The 25,732-nt window shown below is 42.7% G+C and overlaps 1 protein-coding gene across 2 annotated transcripts in view; it reads left to right on the top strand.

Moving 5' to 3' along the window:
- The window catches only part of LOC138581034 (sulfotransferase 1 family member D1-like), a 297,474-nt gene that overhangs the window by 6,037 nt on the left and 265,705 nt on the right, over positions 1-25,732 (top strand). The window lies entirely within an intron of this gene.

Below are 25,732 nucleotides of genomic sequence, written 5' to 3'. Positions count from 1 at the left end.
TTCAAGTCTTACCCTCAAGCACCATCGGCAATAACTGCCCCCACAGCATCTACCGCCAGATCATGTTGCCTCCCACTGTCCATCACGTTAGCCCATTAGTTTTCAGGGAGACCGTGTTGCTGCGTGGACCCAGCCCATTTCACTACAGAATGGTTGCGGACCCGCAGCCCCTTCTTCATTCTTTCCTACAAGATTGTGATTCTGTGAAAGGAAAAAAACATGATATACCTGCTTGATTGAAACACATCCACACCCCCAATCCCACCCCTCTACTTCATTTCCAATTTAGCTCCTGTTTTTTTCCAACCCCCAATCTTCCTAATCTCCTTGCCTGACCTTCCTAATCAACACCATTTCAAATGAGTGAGGGCCAAAATGATTTCTGGAAACACCCATGAGCCCTGCAGGCCACCACAATTTTGCCAAAATAGGTCCGCTCGTTACCGCACTCCTGTTCTCCAAAATGCGTTTGTGTAAGTGCTCCCTTAATGATCTCACTAGAGTTATCATTCCTTCCCTTTTCCTTCGCAGCTTTACCACCCGAGCTTCCCTTATCTGATCCGTTTTAGATAATGTCTCTGCACTTAACCCAGAGCCCTTCTGGACTGGACGTGGTTTGATCATCCCCCGCCCCCCTTCCGCGCACCTCCGTCTGTACACATGCATGACTATATGTATTAGGACTGGTAAATTCGTCTTCCCTGTCCCCCCACCTTTTTGTTCTCCCCCTCCCTAGCTTCGTCGCAACTATAACACTTCATGCACTTGCACTAGGAGAAATGCCTTCAGGCCTAGTATGCTAGTTTGTATGTTCAATCTTTCAGAAAATTCAAGGACTAAGAATGATTACTGTATTTCCTTCTTTCCTTCCCACCTTAAAGCGCTTTGAAGCACTCCACCAGTGTATAAGTGCTGTATAAATAAACAATTAAATAAATAGATTTTAGCACTATTGTCAATTCCCCTTCCTTAATAGTGGCATCTGCCATCTGGGGTCTACACATACCTTTAACCTACCAGTTTAGAGACCAGCAATGCAAATGCCCCCAAAAATAATCTCCCCAAAACAGTATGTTCCACAACAAACAGTCCAGGCAAAATTGCCTCCTCACCCTGTCATTATTAGAAGCATTTCTGAACTTTGGAAACTTCTGCCCCACAGTACTACTGCCACTAAGACCCTGAAAAATCCAGAAAGGCAATGCTGTGGTACTTTTCAATCCATTCCTCCTGGTACCTTTCCACACATAATTCGCATTCCTAGAAAACAATAAAGTTAGCAGCCCCACCCACCTTTGAAAACATTTGCACATTCCACAATTCTTTCTTCTCTGTGTTCCACATTGAGACACCATTTTACCTAATTAAGAACTTCTCCCAAGTTTTGAGATCTTCCCTCCGCCAGGCCACGATCCTGACATGATGATGTGATCTCAGCACTCCTTTCATGGCAAAAGCTATGCTGCCTAAAAGTCTCTCCCCAGAGCCACTAACTTGCTTGCAAAACTGAGTGCCTGGTACTAGACTCTTAACATATTATCTCATTCTAGCCCCCCTTCCCAGTTCCTACCCTAGTCCTAGTCCCTCATCTAAATCATAATCTTGTATCCTAGCCTCTGATCCTACCACTTCGTCCTAATCCTAGTTTCTCATTTTAGTCCCTTGTCCTACTCCTAGTCTCTCGTCCCAGTCCAAATCCGCAATTTTTTATCTCATTCTCTCATTCTAGTCCTAGTCTCTCATGTAAGTCTCTCATCCTGATCCTGCATCCTATTCCTAGTACTAGTCTTTCATCCTAGTCCCTTGTCCTAGTCTAAATCCTCATCCTAAACCTAGTATTTCACATCCTAGTCCATAGGTCCTTATGCTGGTTCCAGGTCCTAGTCCCTCATCCTAGTCTCTCATCTGGGTTTTAGTGTCTCTTCCTAGTCCTACCCTCTCTTGCTATTGCTATTACTAATTGCAGTCTCGGTCCTCGTCACCTTTCCTAGTCCTTGGTCAAGTTCACTGTCCTAGTCCTGCACTCTTGTCCCTTGTCATAGTCCCTCATCTTATTCCCTCCTCCCGTTTACTAGTCCATCATCTTAATCCCTCATCCTATTCCTAGTCCCTTGTCCTCATTCCTCGTCCTTCATCCTAGTCCTAGTCTCTTATCCTATTCCCAATGTGAATCTCTTGCCCTACTCCAAATCCTAGTGTCTCATCGTAGTCCCTCGCTCCTCTTCCGAGACCTAGTCTTTCATTGTAGTCTCACGTACTAATCACACATCCTAGTCCTAAACCTAATGTATTTTCCTAGCCTCTCATCCAAGTACCTCGTCCTAGTTTCAATCCTTAACTCTTGTCACAGTCTCTTTTTGGGATGTTAATGTGCCTGGAGTTCAATAAAGACGCTTGCTGCACGTGGGTAAGTACACTGGCCACAATGTCCCAACAAGTTAAGAATGTCTCGCAGGGCTTAGGCTGTTAATTAGGCAAAAGGGTGGTACTCTGCCACCCAGGATACTTCGCTCCTTGTAGCTCTTCTCTTTCAACTGTCACCTCTCGAATCTCGTCACACTCACACTCTGCTCGCGCCCCCATTCCACACATGTACGCTCACTGACATTCTATTGCCTTCCAGCACTCACATCCACATTTGCTAAGAGCATAACATCTCTCATCCTATACTCTCATCATAGTCCAAATTCAAGTCCCTCTTCATAGTGGATTGTCCAAGTCCCTCATCCTAGTCACTCATCCTAGTCCTAGTCCTGTAACCCAGCCTTTTGTCCTGTTTGTGCATCCTAACCCTCACACCCCATTCTAGTTCCTTGGTCCTCGCCATAGTACTAGGTTCTTTTGCTAGTCACCCCATCCTTAAACTACTCCATCATCCTAATACTTCATCCCAGTACCTTGCCCTAGTCCCCCGTCCCTCATCAGTAGTCCCTCATTTTAGTCCTAGTGCCTAATGCTGCTCCCAATCCTATAGTCTCATTTTAGTCTCCTATTCGTAGTCATAGTCGCTCATTTTACTCTTTCATTCCTGTCCCTCTTCCTACCCCGAATCTTAGTCTGTGAATGTGATCCTAAACATAATCCTAGTTTCTCTACTCCCATCCCAGTCTTTATCCTGGTTTGTGTCCTAGTCTATTGCCCTAGTGCCTCATCCAAATCCAGATCCTAGTCTCGCACCCTAGTCCTCCTAATCCTACTCTTTCATCCTAATCCCTTGTCCTATTCCCTTCCTCTAGTCTCTCATGCCAGTCTGTCATCCTAATCTCATGTCCTAGTCCCTTGTCCTATTCTATCATCCCAGTCTCTTGTCCTATTCCTAGTCCCTCATCCTAGTCTTAGTCCATTGGTCCTTGTCCTAGTACCTCATCCTAGTACAAATCGCCCATTCCTTGCCTGAGTCCCTTGCTGCTGCCTGGGTACTCGGTTCTCTGGCCAGTCTTGGGAGCCCACCAAAGACCAGATCTTCTTCCAGGCCACCCAGCTCACGCAGACTGGGGCACCCTCCTTGCGTGCCTCGTGACCAGTCTATTGTCAGTCTATTGCCCTAGTAAATCACATTGCATAGGCTCACATTACACTTTAATTACACTGTATTTAACCAGTTCAGAGTGTGTAGGTATGTGTGTGTCTTTATTCATTTATTTCTACAGGTCTGTTGCTAATGAAGGGACTGTACCCCAAGCTATGCCGACCTCATTTGGGCTAGGGGTTGCACATTTCTTTGCATTCTGATTCTTCTATCACTGCACTTATAATATGGAAACTAAAACCTCAATGACTTTATACAAATACAGAATCACCTGGGCTAAGAAGCCAGCATTTACAAAACATCTTAAAAATAGAGTAATTGAGAGGCGATGTCACTGTCGTCATTCTTAGTATCCCTCCTCCCACCAGACTATTGGGATGTTTGCGAAGGACAGCCTCGAAGGCCATCCCCCATTGCTTTCTAGAGTAAAACACTTATGATTTTGCATCATTTTTCACTGGCCTCGGGCGGAGCTGGCAAAGCAGTTGCAGGCCCTTCAGGGACGTATTCATTTTCTGACTAAACACTGACATCTGAACTTGCTGAGTCATCGACCAGACTGTCAGTTGGAAGGTCCAGTAGTCACTGCCATTGCTGGAGAAAGAGGAATACCTGGCAACAGAAGTGTCTTTGCGACCTGCTGTTATTGTTGATTTGTTGATTTCCCTAATTATCAGCGGTTGGTGGTCAAAACGAGGTATGGCCTTGTGTGTTTGATGTTGTCCCACCAGTTCTTTGCTGCCTTTCTGAAAATCCGAAACTCCGGCACCACTCAATTTGTCCAGATAAGCTTTTGTTACTCTGAGGCTCGCAGAAACATCAGAACCACCTGTTTCATCAGGAGCATGTGGAATTTGTGTCCTCATTGTCCTGCCGTACATCAGCTCAAATGGACACATCTCAGTCGTGGTGTGTTGCGGTATGCCGTCAGTAGTCATTCCACTTGTTATTTATTTTCAGCCAATCATATTGAAAAAGGAATGCACAGTGGTAATGGGCAAAAACATCTCCTCAGTTCCATTAGTATTAACATCCGAAGCCTGTCCGCCTCCCAGGGCTAACTTCCTTCCACACTATTGCAATATTATCAGAAATGTATTTAATATACCTCGCCATATAGGTATTGACCATTTATAGTCTATGCAAGCACTTTACCTGCCTGCGGAGATGCCAAATCTTCTCCCCCACAAAGCCTCCTCCGGCACTGCCTGCAGCGACAGTCTCCTTACACTGCGTCAGCCTTTGCACAGTGTTTATGTGATGCGTAGGGGTGCCACCTTAGAAGTAAAAAGCAGACTTTTAGCCACACCCACATTGGAAGCACCATCCCTTGACACACCCTATTCATAGATTCTAAAACTGTAGTACTATAGGAGGGGAAAAGAAAAAAGCATGCTAGCAGTTATGTTTTTAACTGACCTATATCTGTTTTTTTTTTAAGCAATCTGCATTATTAAAATAACAAATACTTATGTGTTATTCTTTTTATTTATTTTATTTTTTAATTGGGGTTTGGTTACATAAAGAAACCTTACACAACTTCAATACAATTTAAACAATTCAATTAATCAATGCAATCATGAATGCAAAATTTAGAACACAATATTAAAAACATATAAAATAAATTTCATCACAAAAACCCATTATAAAAGCATTACATTAAAATCAACTTACTATAATTTGTAACAAAAGTTTAGCACATTTCTCAGACTATCTTGAACAATGCGAACAGAGGGATTGAGCGTACAAGTGAATCCGCAGTCATCAAGCTATTCTGCAAAATACTTGGACAAATTGCCTCAGTTGAGGCAACAAAACGAGACTGATGAAACAATCTCCTCCCTGAAAGTTCTGGGATATATTTATCCACTCAGCGGTACCTCCTCACATCATCCAGCTGCACTTCAGCAGTTAACAGCAAAATGGCTGCGCTGGCTCCTTGGAGCACCATTGCCACGCATCAAACTGCATTTTACAGCTGCAAAATGATGGCTGCACCATCTTGCCAAGCACCAATGGGGCGAGTTTGAACAGCGAGCACACCGAGAAAAGCGCCAGTGTGTGTTCTTATGTGCACCAAAAGAAGCGAATTGAAAAATACAGCGCTGCTAAGTTGCTTGCAAAAGTTCCCATTGACAAGGAAATATTTTACACTAAAAAGGGTGCTGCCCTGACGCTGTTTTCATCTATTCCATATCACATTGCTTTTATCAATAAGGCCCTGCCATGCCCATCCATATTCACATTGTGCTTCAGCAGAAGAGAGCATTATCCCTGAATGACAGGCTAATGTCAAGCCAAATCTGGGAAATCTAAGAAAGTTCACTTTCAGCCGTGCGAGATAACGCTTAACTTTTGGGTTACAAAATGTCAAAAATCAAGGATTTAAAGAATTCCTAGCTCTATGTGCATATGTCAATTTCAGTGAACCCGTAGCTTGAACAAACTGCTGGATAAAAGAAACTGAATAGGGCTGCAAAACAATATTGGGAAGTCAGGTGGAAGAGAGAAAAACTGAATTTAAAAGAGAAATCCTAGCAGCTTTCACCATGTGTCAAAATGGGCTTTTGCAAACCAAAAGAAAATGCCTGTTTTAAAAAGTACAATGTTGAATACAAACTTGTCCTTGCCTAGCAATGTAAAGGGGGTTTGCTATGGAACATATATGGGATGTTTTATTCAACATGCTTGTTTTTGATTCAGAACAAAATAAAAGAAAATAAAGGAATTAAAATGCTTTGGCTGGATTTTACAAGCTCCGGAACCGGTCTTTCTGCTGGCTAAACTGAGGCCTTCCCCCAAAAGGAGCCACCATAAACTTCTGGGACACATAAGTGATAATTGTTAGCTTGGAAAACTTTGAATAGGATCAGAAGGCCGCATATCACAGCCTCATCAGACTTTGTCTGGGCAGAGGCCTCTTACAATAGAGATTCTGGGACACCAACCTGTGAAGTGAGGAAGTGGCAATAAATATTCAATCAAACTGGGAAACCCCCATGGCCACCCTGGGCTGAAATGACAGTTGGTGGTAGATGAGAAAAAAAAATGGGCCACGTGAAGGACAAAAGCCAGCCCCATTTGTTTCAAAAGAGTATTTTGATGAAGAAACTTTTAAGACTTTTATCTTTGCAGCAAGACTTTGCAGGAACGTAAAAAGTTAATAGTGTAAATGTAATTTTTGTGTTTTTTAATTTTTTTAAAAAATTCTTTATTGAATATAGCTGAATAAATCAACTTTTTCAATATTGAAACAGAATTCATTTACATATTAAGTACAACAAAAGTCAAGTAAAATTCAAATACATTTTGATACAAAATGAAACTGAAACAACAAGGAAAAAAGAAAGCATACAAGCATAAAATGTTTAAAAGTGTTGAAATCATTGGGAAGGGCCAGACTTGTGAGAGACTTGGCTAAAAAGAAAAATATGGTAATTCATATACAATATTAAAAAGCATGAAATTAGACTCGTGATACCATTCAAACCTCATTACATAATATAAATTTCATCATTATTTAGTGATGATAATTTATGCTGAATCGTGGTCAGGCCCGTCCAGATTTTAACTGTTCCTATATTTTCGCACTACACCAGGCTGATAAGCCCTTATAATTCTATTCCAGGGAAGTCACAAAATTAAATTTCACTATAATGGCCATCAAAAAGTTATGGGTGGCGATGCAAATACTTATTGAGTTGGTAGAAAGTAGCACCGACCACCGGGTTTCAGGGGTTAATGCACTAAAATAAGACATGTGGGATTCAAAATGATTCCTTCTCAATTCAGTTAGCGCTGGGCACTCGGTGATAATGTGTTTGAGGGTTTCTTTAACCGCCAAAACCATGCAAAAGGTACACTGATTCTCGTTTGCCGGCAACAACTTCCTTCTAACCAAAACGTTGCGAGTTGGAAACAAATTAAATCGCAGACGTAAGATGGTAGTTCTTACTTGTGGAGAAGGAGATTGATTTAGGTATGGAGCCAAGACTCCAAGACTTTTATGTTCAAAGGTCAGAGCCCCAAAATCTTTGTATGACAGACACACCATTCTCTTATTAATCCAATCTGATCTGAACAATTTCTCCTTTGCTTTAGTCAGATTAACAATAAGAGCTTCCAGAGACAAATCAGCTCTAGCTAGAATGTTATGAATCTGTGAAGTCCAATTTTTAACAAATGAGTGATCAGAGGTCAGTATGTAAGAGGATAGTATAGTCAAAATGTTATCAGGCTTTACATGAATGAGGCACTTGCGAAACAAGGCACAAATCCTCCAGTGATATTCTGCACTCAAGGATGTCAGACCTAGTTCAAGTCTTAGCCAGGGGCCGGGGACACATTGAGGGAGTTGTAATACACCTCGCCAGTATTTCGTCTCTAGCTTTTGCAATATGCTTGGGCAGACCATTTGTTTGGTCTCCAGACCATAGAATATGGTTGGTAATACTTTTTGTCTCCAATAGGCTATAGCTGGCCTGATGGTGAACTTCCCAAATTTGTACAAAATGATTTTTGTCTGAGAAATGGCAGACATGATCTTATGGTCTAAGGACCTAAAGTGCGAATCAGTGGAGGGTGAATCATCAAACAAAATTCCTAAATAAAGATACGTGGAAACCACTTCCACAATCCTGTTATCTATTTTCCAGTCAAATTGCGTTCTTCTGGAAGGCTTGGGAGCATAAACAACAACTTGTGTTTTGCTTAGATTAATTACTAGCTCATTGACTTTCAGATATTCATGTAGCGCAGAAAGTAAATTTTGGAGGCCTATCGGTGTTTTCGAGACCAGCACCAAATCATCTGCATACCATAGGGCTTTGATGCGGGCACCATTCATTTTTGGAGAGTCTGAGACTACATGCAGAAGGGTCTGATTTACATCATGAATGAAAAAGTTGAAGATGGCAGATGTCAGCACACAGCCTTGTTTCAACCCCCTAAATGTAGGTATTGCTGCAGACAATAAACCTGAAACAGATAACCGGACCATTATAGTAGTTGACGAATGCAGGGCATGTATAATATCACAAAGGGTTGCAGGACAATTGTCCAAATGTAGTTTTTCCATCAATTTGATTCTAGAAACAGAATTGAAGGCTGTGTGTAGATCAACAAAGGCAAAATAAAGCAGTTGTCTAGTTGATTGGGCTTGGGCCTTCAAAGCATTAAGGGTCAATAAATTGATGGAAGTGCCCAACCCGGCCACAAAACCAGTTTGACATGGATCCTGCTGTTTATTGCTCTAAGTCCACCGGGAGAAATCTTGTAACACTAATCGAGCAAAGATCTTCCCTGGTGCGTTGAGCAAAGCAATTGGACGATAGCTTGCAGGGGATTCCCTGTCACCCTTTTTAAAAATTGGAACAAGTAATGAGGACTGCCATGAGGTCGGAATTCTTTTTAATCGAATAACCTGATGGAATAGATTATTCAATATCATCGCCCATTCAGATGGATTCTGTTTGAACATTAGATTGTTTAAACCATCAGGCCCTGCTGCATGTGAAGAAGAAGATTTCTTTATGAGATTTTCAACTATTCTGGGTGAGCATTCCAAGCTCCACTGGTCTAGAGACACAGGAGAATAAACAAAATCAGCATATTTACTATCTGCAAATAACTTCAGAAAATATTCAAGCCACTGTGATTCAGTTACAGCACACAATTGATGATTAAGTTGGGCTTGAGTCATTACGCTGTTAAGTAATGACCATATTTGGGCAGAATTTTTATTGCTTGCAGCAGCTATCCTGCTGGTAGAGAATGGCCTTTCTCGCTCGACACCAATTTCGATATTTACATTTAATTGTTCGACGACTACATTCTCGTATACTTAAAGGAAGTTTAAGTGTAGCTCTTATATCTTTCCTGTAGGTACGTCTTACTTGTTGCGGTGTTTGTTCATATTGGTGCTTATGGGTCAGGGCATTGAGAGATCTGCCAGTATATAAGGAGCCAAAAGACGGAAGGATGTCAGCATAAAAGTCACGCTGCGAAAGGAATAACCCTTGAGTGGCGAGATTGAGAGCGTGTAAAGAGGCATCAGTCCATTTAAAACGCGTTCTAGCAGCATTCACACTTAGAACCTGCTTTGACCAGCGTTGTTTTAACAGTGTGTGATCATGACATCCCTGCCATTCAAAGACCAGCATGTGGTGATCACTGATAGATTGAGTCAGGACTTCCAATTTGATGGCCCTATGGAAGAGGCTATCCAAGACAAACACGTAATCAATGATTGAGTCGGAATTGCTTCTTTTCCATGTCACCTTCGCAGGGATGTCACCTACAATTGCCCCATTGGTCATGTGTAAATTATGGTCTTTAACATAATTTAGCCATCTCACACTCTCAGGCTTTTGGTAGATTGTTTTAGGTCTAATACAATTAAGATTTAAGTCCCCAACCATGATTGTGGCATTGATACACTGATCACAAGATATCAGTTCTAATATCATAGTTAGATCTTTATAAAATGTGTCATTGGTCAACCCCAACAGATTCCAATATAGATGTATTAGTGCAAGGGATTGAGTGGAACTAGTGATTTTGACCAATTGAATAAAATTGTTAGGTGAGGCCCATTTAGTGATGCTTAGTCCTTTACTGGTTCTTACCGCCACCAAAAGGCCGGATGTTGGTCTCCCTCTAGAGGCTTTTAAAGCTGGGACCAAGATGATGTCATGGTCATCCCATACTGGAGTTGAAACAAGCCAAGTTTCCTGCAGGGCTACGATATCATACTTGTTAATATTTGAGGGTGAGGACCATTGGAGATGAGAGTGGCCTCTAGTGTTCCAAGAAACCAAAGAATAAGTTTCTTAAGGACACTCTGTTAATGGTTATGCTTGGGGACTGCCAGATGTGGACTTGGAGGGAATTATTACTGGCCCACAGTAAGAACATGTGCACACTGCAGGGCCTTGAGGAACAGGGCTTGAGAGATGAGATAAGTCACACTCTTTAGCCTCCGCTATTAGACGTTCGGGATCCTGGGCAATCAAGAAACCCATTTTAAAAAGTTCCATTTTCTCCTTCCAAATCGAGTTCAAGACTAGCCCAGATTTGATCCACAAACGAACAATTGCAAGGTTTTGGTCACACACAAATTCGAGATGGTCGATATCACTTGAAGCAATGTCCTGCAAATTGCTCACATCCCCATAAATGTTTAAAATACTTGCCCTAGATTGATCATATTGTTCGTATGGAGCCTCTCTACATTTGAGGATCAGAGAGTGACAATTAGCAAAGGAATTTTTGCGATTTCGAACACCCGTCTTTTTAATTGCAGGTGTTGATGATTGGTTGTCTTTTTTCAATTCAGGGGCAAAACTGACTTTCTTCCAAGCACTAGGCAGCTCATTTGATGGATTATGATTAGGCCCCATTTTGTTAATGTTAGAAAAAACTGAAGGCGTGTTTGCCTGAGAGCTAGGATTTGACCCACTTAGGACATTGGCAGTAGGGCAAGATGCAGCACGCTCAGTTAAATAGGCCTCTACAGCCGCCTTAATAGAAATTAGTCGCTCTTGAAAGTCAAGTTCGTTTGAAGAAAGCCCCGACACCGGACAACCCAAGGCGACTTGTCCATGTCTGATATCCGTTACAGTAGTCGCAGTGATCTGAGGAATTTGAGGAAAAGAATGATTTCGAAGCATAGGCCCATCAATTAAATCTATGATCTCCGTTAAAGGGGCATACTCGATTGAATGGCTAGATGGAGCTAAGCTCATAGAGGAGATTGGCCTATCAATAGGAATAGTGGGGGGGGGTTGAGTGGAATTCTTACTGAGGAGGGTAGAGACATACTTGTTGGAATGAGGGGGGGCACGAAGGTGCTGGAATTTACAGTGCCGCCTGCCGTTGGCGTGCCACACCAACCTTCTTTCTGGGCACAATTGTAGCCTTTGATTTGATCACTCTTGCACCGCGAACATTTGATGCTCTTTGCTGGTCAGTAATAGTAATAATAGACTGTCTGGCAGCATGGGTACTTTCTTTTGGGCTGCTATCTAGATTAATCCAAGAATCATTGATAGTCATGACATCAAGAAGGGGGGACGTAACAGGACGAATAATGTTAGAAAAAGCAGGTAATACTGGGTTTAAAATAAGCGGGCCCTTGCCCCCATGTATTTCAATAATAGAGTGGTCAGAGCCCACCGCAACATCTACCTTACAAATGGACTTTGGTATACTCAAAGAGGTGTCAGGCAACTTCACAAACCCTTCAGCCAATTGTTTTATTTGGGAAGCTTGTAATTATATTTTTTGATCAAGAGACTCAAATAATTTATATAAGCTGGATATAGTTGTATTTACGGATGCTAAAGTAATTTCAATTAGTGCCAGGTTTTCCATTGGGTTTGCAGAGGTGTCAATCGGCAAACAGCGCCGAGGTGTAGGTAATAAGAAGGAATCATGAATGGAGCGGATGTTAGAACCCATAATACTTTGAATTGCTTCTTCACACGGATGATCCTCATGAGATCTACTTAAGTTCCCATCACTTGCATGTATAGAAATATTAGAAACATCAGACACATCAGACACCTGGGCAGAATCTTCAATCACTGTAGCTAGAGAACGTACATTAGGCAAGACAATTCTTACTTCCTGACACACAGAATCAGATTGAGCATTAGCCAAAATAGTGGCATCCGATACAATGGGAAGGCAGCTCGAATTTCCTGTACCTGTACTCACAGAAATAGGCATGGTTGGGTCAGAGATCTGCGGCATGGTGGAAGATTCACCTGGCATACACTCCTTGCGTTTAGCGCAGATGGTACGAATGTCTTTGTTAGCCAGGGGGGTTCTTAGGATCGGAGTTAAAGTGATTGATTTCTTTGAAATACGGGATAGTTTCTTTTGTTTAGGAGTTGTTAAGGGGGTGATGAGCGAGGCGCTCAGAGCATCGGGCATGTTGGTTTTTAGAGTAGAAGGGCAAAAGTGCATAAATATTCCTTTCTTAGTAATTTAGGCGTAGAACAAAGCGAGCCCCCAGTCACAATTGCTCAATAAATTGCTCTCGCACTCTTAGGTCGCAGCGCCGCGGCAAAGCGGGACTTTACCGGGACTTTCTCCGGTGCATTCACAGATTTATAGTACCGCCCACACTTCTCACAGTGCTGCCTGAAGAAAGGAAAATAATGTTAAAATAAGTCCGTACATACTCATTGTAAACGTAGTATGTAAATGTTGGTGCTTGTGCACAAGTTCACCTTCTGGTAACTGTAGTATAGTCCACAGAGAATTCAAAAGCGCCACAGTAAAGTTGAATCCACAGGAGCAGGAGTGCAGCGTATAGCAGCAAAGCGGGACTTTACCGGGACTTTCTCCGGTGCGTTCACAGATTTATAGTACCGCCCACACTTCTCACAGTGCTGCCTGAAGAAAGGAAAATAATGTTAAAATAAGTCTGTACATACTCGTTGTAAACGTAGTATGTAAACCCTGGTGCTTGTGCACAAGTTCACCTTCTGGTAACTGTAGTATAGTCCACAGAGAATTCAAAAGCGCCACAGTAAAGTGGAATCCACAGGAGCAGGAGTGCAGCGTATAGTGGCAAAGCGGGACTTTACCGGGACTTCATTTAAGACGTAGCCTTCACTGCCATATTGGGAACAGAAATGGCAGAGAATTGCATATTCTAAGGGAAGTGTACATGATGCCACTTTGAAATTCAATACTGATATGCCTAATAATAATCTAAATACATATATAAACTTATAGAATTTTAGGCCAACTATTTCTTACAGAAAATGACAAAAAATTGTTAAGCGGAGGAAAGTCTTACAAACTGGACAGTTGGACTGGCACGCTCTGCGTAACATATGTAATCTGCCCATGTGATTTTTTAAAGTGCCACAACTGCACAAATGTGTAAATTCTCTGACTTTTGGCAAAAAGGTCCGTGGGAAGGCTTTGCACATCCTAAAGTCCAACTCCATAAACTCAGTCATCTCCTACAGGAGGCAACCAGCATTGGTTGCCCTATCCGGGTCTTGGGGGTAGGCCTAGCTCAGTTCTGCCCACCACTAATTCTATGATGTCACTGTGTCTTATAAATAAAGGTGGCTGACAGAACACTAGACACACTCTCTCCTGAATTTCCAGTGCCTGTGTATCCTGACATTCCAGATCCACCTTTGCAAGATTCCAGACTCTACTGCAAGGCCAAAGGACAGCTGATCCTATCCAGCAAGGCCTTGATCCAGAAATCCCACTAAAACCCCATTACAAAAGCCCACTAACTTCAAGGCTGAGCCCGCTGTGGGATTCTCCAGTACCGCCTGCTTGCCCTGCTTACCCGCTCCATCCCGCTGAGGCATCGCTGTGCCATGACCAGACCTTTGCTCAGCTGTCTTTTGCCAGGAGAGCCCTCTATCTGGTGACCCGAGCCTTGGAGTCCAGAACCCGGTTGGCTGTTCCTAATCCCAAATCCAAGAGCGGATAGTGAGTATTTCCCTTCCCATAGCAATCCATAGCCTACCCCATCTTGATACTGTGTCTTTGTTCCACTCTCTGAGTAATCCTATCCATATTCTGGTAACTTGTCCAAAACTGTTAGAATTCTCTGTGCACCCTGTCCTCGTTTCTAGTGTTAGCAAAATTCTTTCATTTACCTCATCTTGTAACTCCTTAGCAATATTTGGAATAATTTAAATTAATTCCCACATAGATCTGAACGCGGGGTGAAAGGGTTAAGTTGCAAATTAACCCGAGACACTTTAGTCTGAATAATCTAGTTTAAGTAAAACTTGTACTTTTTCTCTCCAAACCAATTTCCTCCCTTGAACGACTTATTTTACCAAAACTGACCCTCCTTTTATCTTGCAAATCTCATCCAGTTCATAAGTTAGAGCCCCCTTTTCACTTCTATATATTCCCTGTCATGTGCATCTATCCCCAAGCCCAAAAATCGCTTTCCAATTCACAGTATTTCACCCATTTTTCTGAAAAAACGTTTTTGTTATATAAAACGGCAAACTAGAAAAAATGCAACTTTTCCATGTGTGATTGACTGCACTGTGTTTTCAATTTCAACCTGCTTTGTGAACGGTGTGCCTTTTGTGATACCTTACCTTATAGTTACTAGTAATATGATAGCCCTGAGACTGTGATAAAACATGTACATTATTATTTAAATACACGTATAATTAATTGTCAAAATCTGAGTGTCATTTTAGGCCATTGCAAAGGGTTTAAAATCATATCCCTGACTAAATGCTGCTTCTTTCTATCCACTCAGAATTAGATTAATTGTGGGTTGAGGGAACATTGCAGGGGGAAACCTTAACTTGGGTGCTATCTATCCTAATTCAAAAAGTGCTCCTATTCATTTGTACTTTGGACATGTTTTTGTAGAAGGTTACCCAAGTATATTTCAGTGGTTTTCATTGTAATTATCACCCCATTGGTGATTGCTGCCCGACGTAAAAAAATGGTGTGATTTCTTTGAACTTAAAATAAATTAATATTGTGTTACCACCCACCGGCCTGGTTCATGGTCCATTGTGACCCGTGGTATTTGAAAGAGGGAGTGTGAGACGGGTTGTGTGCCATCTCAAATTGAATTCATAGAAAATAAAGAGAAAGCATTCTAATTGTGTGCTACATCTAAGGCTAAGGTCGAAGGTCCGGGCCGGTGTTTGACGCCTGATTGGAATCCTTCACAAAGTGCTTCACAATTCATTAATAAATGGTAGAGAGTTTCAATTTTTTTCTTCCTACGCAATCTACATTTGTAGTTATTAAGACCGAGGCATGGACCAATAACTTGTAAAGTTGCAGAACAGTTGACTCTGAATCTAATTGACTCACCAGAAACGATCTAGAAGGGGCCTTCACAATGTGTGGCCGAGGTTTACTCAAATTATATGCCAATTCAGGGCAATCAGTCAGATGGGTAGAAAGAGATAACTTGCTTCAACACACTCACTCCTATGCATGGCCCAAAGTCGCTTCTTAATTGAGGCCGGGGCTAAATGTCCCACCAACTCAATTTCACTTAAATAAAACTTACATTCAACAATAAACAGTGACAGGGCCATACAAGGTCGATTCTGTGTCCCACCCCCAAGTTTACTAAAAATGCTAAATTGATCGTCTTCATGAAATGTATAAAAAAAATATGTGTTTGGCACCATTTATGATAGGCTCATGTTCTAGCCTAATGGCTTCTACATGAATGTGGGTGAGGGGAGGTAGCTTCACTACCTTACGCCACCTTTTCCCATCTGTAATATTGAAACTTTAAAAAAAAAACATTGCCAGCAATTCACAGCCATACATCATACCCTTTCGCCGTATAAAATTCTGACAACGATAAACGTGAATGAAAACAAAACGTTTGCTGCATGGCCATCATTTTCTTTGTAAAAATCTCAATTTTCATGGCTAACAGGTTCTTCACCAATTTAATATGCTTTTTATATGAGAACAGATATCCCACATAAATAGAACAAGAACACTTTATAGTCTCACCCGCCACAGACCACAAAAAAACTGCCAATTTCAGTAGTACATTATAGGATAGAATTGAAGTCTTTGTTGGATTTGCCAACAAACTGTTATTGTTCAAATAATTATGAGTCAAATCCAGTCGCATCTGTTATCTGATGGGAGTCTAGTAATAGGATGTCATCTGTGTATGTTAGCCGTCCAAGCTCAAACGTACCCGACCCTGGTGGAAAGAGGGAAGCATTAACAAAAGCAGGTGGTAAATCCAAAATATATACATTTTATAAAGCTGGGGCAAATACACAGACTTGGCACAATCCGAGGTCGACTGGCAGTTCTTTAGGGAGAAGTCCCTCAGCATTTAGCTGTACCCTTAAGGAATTATTTGTGTGGAATAAAATTAACATAGTCAATAATCCCTTGGGGATGCTCCATTTACTAAGCTTAACCCACAACTTAACACTATCCACCTTGTCGAATGCTGACATAAAATCCAGCCTAGCCACTTAAACTTTAAAGTGTTCATTCATTTTAGCAGATTGTTATAAGAGAGAAAGGAGAAAAACATTGGTGGAGAAGCCCACACCTCTCCAAAATCTATTATGTTAGGGTCTAAGTAACTGATTCTGCTCCACCCAGGCATTCAGGTCCCTTAATGCAAAGCTCGCTAAAACTTTAGGGGCAGAGGCTAAAAGTGAAATTGGATTGGGCAAGAATTTTACTGCACCGCCCTATTCACTTTTTTTTATAAATGGGCACTACTATTGCAGTACCCCAATGGTTCGAGTGTCCACAAGGGAAACAACCCGTGAAAACAGGCAAAAAGAAATATTAGCCCACAGCTTAGGGTCATTTTTAAAAATGTAATTAGATAGCCCATTAGGGTCCCTCGCCCTGGAAGACTTTAATCTAGCAAGCGCTCCCTCTAATTCTTACTCATCAGAATTTAAACTCCCCTGGCTTTTATGATATAGGTATGTATAGTTCATACTAGCGTATAGTGGGAGAGGATATTTACCACTATAAAACGATAGCCATTCCACTTCCAAAATATAATTAGTTTGAAGCTTTATTTGATGTTCCGCTAAGTTGTTTAGAACCCACCACAGTCCTCAAGACTCCCTTTTTAATTAATTTACTAATAATCTGTTGGTTCTGGGCATAATATTGATGAATACTATATGTCTTTAACTAGTTATTGAATCATTGTTTCAACCTAGAAGACTCACTTTTCATCCATGGGTAATAATTGCCTCCATCAAACTTTACTCTTCTCAACTGACTTCTCAAATCCTGCTTACGACTTTCCATCTACCAATCACAAATTATGCTTGGGTGGTCCACTAAAGTGGTCCACTAAAGTTTTGGTAACCCATTGGGAACAAATGGGTAATTTACATATCCATTGCTGAATGGTACTCCCAAACCTTCCAGGGCAACAAAACCAAACCCGTTCGGCATAGGACTCATGATCCCCAGTCCTTCTGTACTACATTCATAAATAATGAGAGAACATTCCCTCACAACCACATAGCATTGCCTGCTGCATTAACAATTAGATTAGTATCCCCATAAGCAGGGTTAGTCAGTTGCATATCCGTACAAGACCAAGACATCAATACATTTGCGTGGTCGCTTGAGTTGTCCATTGATACTTCTAATGACAACACCCGTTCTCTTAATGCATACGAAACATGGATTAAATCAATACCGGAAACGTACCCGACCATGTACGTTGAATTGGACAGTCCCCCTTTGTGTTACCGTGGACCCTGAATAGACCCCATATCTGCATGAAAACCGCCTACCCAACCCCCATAAGTAATGGGCCATCACCAAGCAGTTGTTTACCCAAATGTAATGAACATTCCCCTCTTAACTTTCCAGGGTTAATCAGATGATCCTCCACACACTAAAAATTTAAATCACGCGCAAATAACATAATGTGGTTCGGGCGTAATGGACCAACTCGTCAGAATGAGGTCCCATTCTTCCAAATCGCCAAGTCCTTAGTCACAGTTGGGTCACAATAATGATTAATTAACAGGAAGTGCCTGAACTGAAATTCCCGTTACACTAACCCTCGCGATCAGAACCACTACACAGTCAGTTTTGATCTCTTCACAACTGACACAGATTAGACTTAATAGCTGTCAATAAACCCGGAGGGCCCTTCTTGGCATTTCGGGTAAACACCTTAAATCTGTCAATAGTGAGAGCATCCATCAGCCAGGTCTCCTAAAAAAATATTAAATCATTTAATTTGATCTTTAAAAAATAGAATTCTTTATAAAATTAGTGTAACCCCTTGTGTTCCAATTGAAAAAGGTAAGAGTAGGGAGGCTAAAAACCTGGTCTAGCACCTTTATAGTTTGACAGTGCCCCTGGAAGCCAATTCCATTAACCCCTTGACTTCCCGGTTTGCCTCTTAAATAAGAATCCTCCTCTGCCCAGAGCTGTTCCCAGTGAAGCGAGCAATCAAAAAGTTTTTTATCAAACCCCAAAGGATAACTCCCCTGAGTTGTTTGTGTATGGTTATGAATATGCTGCTGCACCAAGGAACCGTCAAAACCTTGCTTCAAAAAGTCTTCATGTAATTTCATGACCATAAAACCCACACACAAAGAATAAAAGTGAACAGTACAGGTATTAAAAAGATCATAATCATCAAGCTCCACCCATTTCATATGAGCTGAGGTAACTCCCACTTATGCTGGAATAGTACCCAGCATGATCCTGTTTCTAGTCATAGGTTACTCACTTCAGGTCTAAAAATAGTAGAAAACTTCACTCCAAAAATGTCAACACACAAATTGTCCTTTCTAATCACAGAAGCCTCCCTCCACATTGGCAAAATTCCCAAAGTCATTGCATCACATTTATGTCCCCCAGTACTCTCCACATACGGAACTTGGTCAACATTGGTTGATATAAAACACTCACCGAAACCTAGTTGATTACCGCAAATGGCCGTACATTCCCATCTGAACGGAAACATCATCCAATGTCCTTATGTGTCTCTGTTGAAATATCTTCTTTTTAGAGTCTTTAGACTTTAACATCTTTCCTATATAGGATGAATGGACCAAATCGTAGTTTTTTTCACCCATCTGGTTCATTAAACTCTCATTAACCAAGACTTACCCAGAGGGGACAATTATGACATCTTCATCATTATCCAAAAGGCCATTTGGGGTAGTGCCTTTGTCAGAGTGGCCCACAGAAACAGATACCATTTATGGGACCAAAGGAATCAAGGGGGCCACTGAGGGGTAACTACACTCCCAAGACCTCTATGCTGGCCATAGTACTAGGTTGGGACTCGATGGTAGATATTAATCTGTGGCCCACTGGACTTCTATTCCGTTAAATTACCCAATAACGTGGATTGGTGCAAGATGGATCCTAAAAATGTACATGAACCAGACCGATTCAAAGGTGGAACATTTTTCATATTCTTTGGCTTTTTCTGGTTCAAAGTAACCCCATTAGAATGCTTTTCAGGGAGTAGCATTGATCTTCCATGAGTGGATCCCTGCGTCTGTCATTTCCACTCAGGCCTACTCATCCTGTGAGTGTCTGGTCTGCAGGCTCTCCCAGCTATTCACTCCTGCTGGTCACCTTCTATCGGCCACCTGGTCAGCCCTCCCTCTTCCATTCGGAATGGGCTGACATGGCCTCCACTCTCCTCTCCTCCTCTTCTCAGCTCCTCCTACTGGGTGATCTCAACATCCATCTCGACTCATCTGATTCCTCAGGACCTTTCTGCAACCTTTCTGACTTTCTCTCTCTTTCCATCTTACCCTCTGGCCCAACACACAGCGCTGGCCACACCTTGGATGCTCTAATCTCAACTGACATTCCTCTATCTATCCCTCTCACTACTTCTCTCTCCTGGACTGATCACTCTCTCCTCTCTTCTCACTTGAAGCTCTCTTCTCCACTTGTATCGGTAAGCCCGGCACTGCCTCCCATCTACAAGGTCATCCTACCCATGAAAAGAGTGTCAGTAGCTGCCTTTGCCTCCAACTACTCTGCTCCTCCACTCCTGCAGCTGACTCCCACCCTGACACAGCCCTCTCTAGCTTTAACCTCTCTGTTTCCAACACTCTTGATATTCTTGCCCCCGTCATGAGGATATGACTGAAACCTACCAAAAAGTGCAACTCTCGGTACGACTTCTAACTGGCTGCCCTTAAACGCAAGTGCAGGGCAGCCGAACGGAAATGGGATTCCTCGGGTGCACCCTCTGACAAACTGGCCTGCCGCCTCCTCCAAAGGCAGTATAGACTCCAAGAAAAGAGTCTTTATTCAAGCCTGCATCTCCGCGGCATCAAATAACACAGTCAAACTTTTCAAAGTCTGTAAGGAACTAGCCAACCCTACCACAGCCTCCTCCTCCATTGCACCCACTCATGCCCTTTGCTTAGCCCTGGCTGCACATTTCTCCTCAAAAACACAGGAAATCCTATCCTCCCTCTCTTCCTCACCACATCATGCACCAACATCTCTTGTACCACCTCCACCCCTCCCCTTCCTCTCTCTTCTCTCTCCCCGGTCACACCTGAGGAGGTCACTAGGCAAGCCAGGTCTATGAAAGCTCCTCCAAAGAGGTGGACCCCTGTCCCTCCAAAACCCTCAAGGACAACATCGACTCTCCCGCTCCAGCCTTGGCCCGCCTCTGCAACCTCTCCTTCACCACTTGAGTTTTCCCTACTGCTCTTAAGCACTCCCTTGTGCACCCTCTCCTCAAAAAACCTTTTGCTGACCCTTCCATTCCTGCAAACTATCGCCCAATCTCTATTACTCCTTTCCTGGGCAAACTCCTGGAGAAGTTGGCTATTTCCCAGCTTACCCTCCACACTGAATCTGTTGGCTGCGTCCATGACCATCAGTCTGTCTTTAGAGCATCCAGAGGCACGAAAACAGCCCTTCTGAGCACCTATGAAGATCTGCTCTCAAATCTTGATTCTAACTCCCCCTCTGTCCTCATTCTACTCGACCTCTCCTCTGCCTTTGATACAGTGAACCACAACACCCTGATCGAACGTCTCTGTGATATCCTGGGCATCACTGATCAGGCCTTGGTATGGCTAGCCTCCTTTCTCTTCGACCGTGCATCCCAAGTGGAACTGGCGTCTTTTCTCACCCCTATTACTCTCTCTACTTGTGGTGTCCCCAATGGATCTAACCTGTCCCCCTGGTTTTTCCATGGCTACATGGCTCCCCTGACCCCGATGATAGCCACTTTCACCTCCAACTTTCAGTGTAACGCGAATGACACACAGCTCTCGTTCAGGCTAACCTCAGCCTCTTCCTCTTCCTCACTCATACCTGACTGTCTGTCAGCGATTCAGTCGCGGTGTGCTGCAAACAACCTTTGCCTCAATGCCAGTAACACAAAAAGCCTGGGGCCATCTTCGACTCCACTCTCTCCTTCTCATCTCACATCACGGACATCTCTAAAAAGTCCCACTAACAATTACACCTTCTCAGAGGTATTCTACCTTTTCTCACCTTCCCCCAGAGGCTCACCATCTCCAGAGCACTGGTCCTGTCTAGGCTGGACTACTTCAACAACCTCTTGCTAAACCTGCCCTCTTCTACCCTCCGTCCTCTTCAACTCATCCAGAACAGAATCGCAAGACTTATGCTTGGCCTCAAGCCCAGAGTCTGCATCTCTCCAGCGCTGAATTCCCTTCACTGGCTCCCTGTGGCTGGGCCCACTCTATCTGCAACGCTCTCTCCCTAAATACTCGCCTTTCTGAGCCCTCCACTCGTCTTCCTAAAACTCTCTGGGTGAGCGGCTTCTCTAAGCAGAGACTTGGGGGTAAATCTGTATCCTCTGCAGGTGCTTCCCTCTGGAACAGCCTCCCTGCCTCTCTCCATCTTGAGCTGGATCTCCTTAAACTCTGAAAACTCCTCAAGACTTTCCTCTTCGCATTCTCCTTCTCTCTCCCTCTCCCTTGCTAACCTCCTCTTCTGCTCTCTCACCTCTACTTCTGCTCAGTTTCACTGACTGTCTGCCTGGTGTACCTCAGAACCTCACAGGTCCCACATTTTCCTCGCCAGTCTACTGCACTTGCCCCCGGGCCTTGCACTTGCCGCAGCACTACTGCACTTCGATTACGACCCATGAGAGTGGTATCTCACTTGTCGCTATTCCCCCTTAACCCCCACGCACTTCCTTTTCTGTTCACCTACATAATCTGAATCGGCCATGCCTAGTAAGATAATTTGTCTTGTCTTCCCTTTGTCTTGTCTTCCCTATGTCTCCCTATAGCCATTGTCTATGTGTGTGTATGATTAGGTTGATAGATTAACAACAACACTCCAATGTAATGCTTTGTTTAGATTAGTACATTCTTTAATAGTTTAAGTAGTTTGTGATAGATCTCCCGATAATCCCTGACATCTTGTTACCAACATTATATACACATCCCTTTGTAGGGACTTTTCATTAAAATTAATTTCACGTGTGATGTCATCAGTGATGTCATCAATGACATTTGTGATGTCACCTTTGATGTCCTGGGTGTTAGTCTAAGCAGTGCACAGTGGTGGCGCGAGTTATGGTTGCTTAGCTTACCATAACTGGCGAATTTCAGGTTTTTCGGTTTTACTTGTGACCATAACGTCCCTTTAAAAAATGTTTTAATTGAAATTCCTAGGTTTTTATTAGTGCAACCTAACCATAACGTCCCTTTAACAACGTTTTTTGAGGGAATTTCATGGGTTTTTACCAGTGCATGCTATTTTCCTACAACTTACTAATATCATACTTAGCCAAATATAGCAACAATTTTGTCCAATTTACAGAGTTTCACCTTAAAACTCTGCCATTTCCCATATTCTAGCATCATTTTTAACACTTCTATACACTTTTTGCAACTTTTTCTACTGTTTTTGCATTCTTCGACATCCGCGAACGTCTGATGTCATCACGGACGTTCCGGACAGTGCACGTGACCATGCGCTTGTGCGCGGCATGATGACATGCCCGCGAAGGAATACGTACTTTGCGATCGGGTCCATGCTTCGAGGACAGTTCTGAACTGCACAGCTCCTACACCTATACTTACTCATTATCCATTAACAATCTAGTAGAAAGCACATTCTTGGAAGAATATTAGCAAAACTGATATCTTAAAAATTGCATCAGCTATTGCCACCTCTCCTCCCCAAGAGCCACCACCACCACCAGCTGGAGGACCTAAACAACAAAAAAAGTGCAGTACTTCCAAAGACAATGAAGAGGACCAAGAAGATGAGATAGAGGAAGTGCCTACCTCTAGCACCCAGAGAGAATCATGGGTGTGGCAGTTATTTACCACTGTTGGGAATGTACCAAAGGCTAAAGCTACCAAAGTGAAATGCACTGAGTGCAACTTTTTACTCTGTCGCGGACTACCTTGACAGTACTCCTATGGTACCACCTCTGTGCGCCGCCACACCAAATCCAACCACTGCAATGTTCTCAGAAAATGTTTTCCTGTGTTAGCAAGTAGTAGGCTGTCTTCCTCCACCTCATCTTCCTCAACCAATACTGTAATCACACAGCCCACTTCTGTGGGACACAAAATCCTACCAGCTACCTTGCAAGCAATAAAAGAGGCTGTTGATCCATATCTTTCGGCGAGAACAGTCCTTTGTATATACTGCAACACACCACTCTGCAGGGGAAGACATTTCAAAGTGCTTTTGAAGCTGTAATGAAGGAGCATGAGAAACACTGCCCCCTACCATAGAAGTAACACATGTGCTACATCTTCCTCTGTCCACCTGCCCTTACATATTAGTGCTTGGTGCATTTTCCCTCATTTCCCTCCCCACCTTACGTTCTAACCTCTCCTGCAAAAAAGAAAATACATTAAAAAAACAACCAAAGAAAGGTTCCTTTAGGAACCACCTTTTACAGTTAAAAAAGAGAACAAAAAAAATCGTATAGACTCCATCTACTTTACATTTTTCAGTAAAGTACATAGACTCAATAAGATTTGACAACATTTCCATCAGCATTTTGTGTTATTCTAATGGGAATAATGTGGCGTTCATCCCCTGTTCCAGGGACTGAAACGGGGATAACGGCCCGGAAGCCCAAGTTATCTGCTCAAGCGGATCGAGGGTGGATATTGAGGACTCTGGACTGTTATCACCCGTTCCAGCCCTTGCAATAAGGATGAAGGCTATTAGCACCCCGGGTTCGCAAAGCGGGTTCCCGGTGTGCTAAAAGAAAAAACATTGATTTTGGGACCCTCCTCTATTTGTGCCCCCTCTTGACAGAATCCCACAAAACTTTGCAAAAACATTTATATCTAGATTCAAAATCGTTTTGCTAACTTTTTTGCAGAACTGTTAAATGGCACCACCTTTATAAGCATTTACAATATTTTGGGACCCCCCCTCTAATTTTGTCCGTTCATGACAAAACAGCTCCACACTTTCCAAACCATTCAGAATCAGGTCTAGAATAAAATTCCAAAATGTAATGCAGTTTCATTGAGCGGCACCAAATTTATAAGCCATCTAAAAACTGCTTTTCACCAACCCTGTAATGCAGAAATAGGCATAGATGTCCCCGAACATCTGAAGTGTTCCGAACATCACAGGACTGTATGCGAACACCCGGAACGAACGCGGACATCGGTAATGAAAAACAACAGTTTTTGGCTTCTTACGGCCATATCCCATCCCGTCCTCATTACCCCTCACCTCCCCAGAGATTGTTTGATAAGTCTCACAAGTGCAATGTTGTGTTATTTAATATGGTTTACCACAAGTGCAATGTTGTGTTTTTTAATAAGTTTTACCGCAATGGCGGGCGTTTCCAAAAATCTGACACACTTCACGCTTTTCACCATCCAATCAGTGGTTGCGTCCGATGTTCACGGACACCATGTCGCACTCCAGGCCAATCGGATGCTCGTCCCTAGACCGAGCAGGGAAGTGAGTCAACGGATCAAACCCAGATATCACACATTTTTACCTACTTTTGGGCCATTTTAAAGAAAACTACTGGACGGATTTACACCAAATTTACAATTTTTAATTTTGGTTTTAAGAATACTAAGTAAGCGTTTACAAGATTTGCTGGTAATCTCTGTTTTAGAGAATTGGTAGCATTTACATTCGAACCATCCACAATTCTTTTTTATATATGCAGTGTAGTGACCTGCATTAGTCGTGGCTCCTGTGTGGTAGATTATACCTATTTTTGTGAAGGTTTTCTTACCAAGTGATACTTGATCATGTGTGAATCCAGTCAGTTTGCAGTTGTTTTTGGTACCATCCGCATTGTAACGTAAAAGCATTACTATTACGTATTTACTATGTGTCTGTATTTGTAAAGTGGAGCGATTATCTGATTTGCAGGTAGTACATAATCTGCTATGGTTTGCATTTTGTACAAGTTGCTGAAATGGAATGGATTCACGTTAGGTATGGAAATTAACAAGGGGGTCCTGGGAGTCCCTCTGCCAGACATTAGTCCTGGTTACGAGAGACTTACCCAGAGTCTTTAGCTAACTATCTTTCGCAGAGAAGAAATATCCCAAACATATCAGTCTTTGTCCTGCCCTGGGGCAGTCCAGCACCGAAATGCTAGGCAATTCTCCTCTGAACAAGAGTACCAACAGAAGCCCCAGACACGTGTTTCGGCCTGGTTGGACCTCATCAGTAGGGTGGATCTGTGCCTCTCTAAGAATAGTGAGCAAGGGTCCACGTCTG

This window comes from Ambystoma mexicanum, chromosome 3p, assembly GCF_040938575.1.
Source record: "Ambystoma mexicanum isolate Mex_15411 chromosome 3p, UKY_AmexF1_1, whole genome shotgun sequence".
NCBI lineage: Eukaryota > Metazoa > Chordata > Amphibia > Caudata > Ambystomatidae > Ambystoma > Ambystoma mexicanum.
The sequence above is the reverse complement of the archived record's forward strand: the minus strand, read 5'-3'. Positions and strand labels throughout refer to the sequence as shown.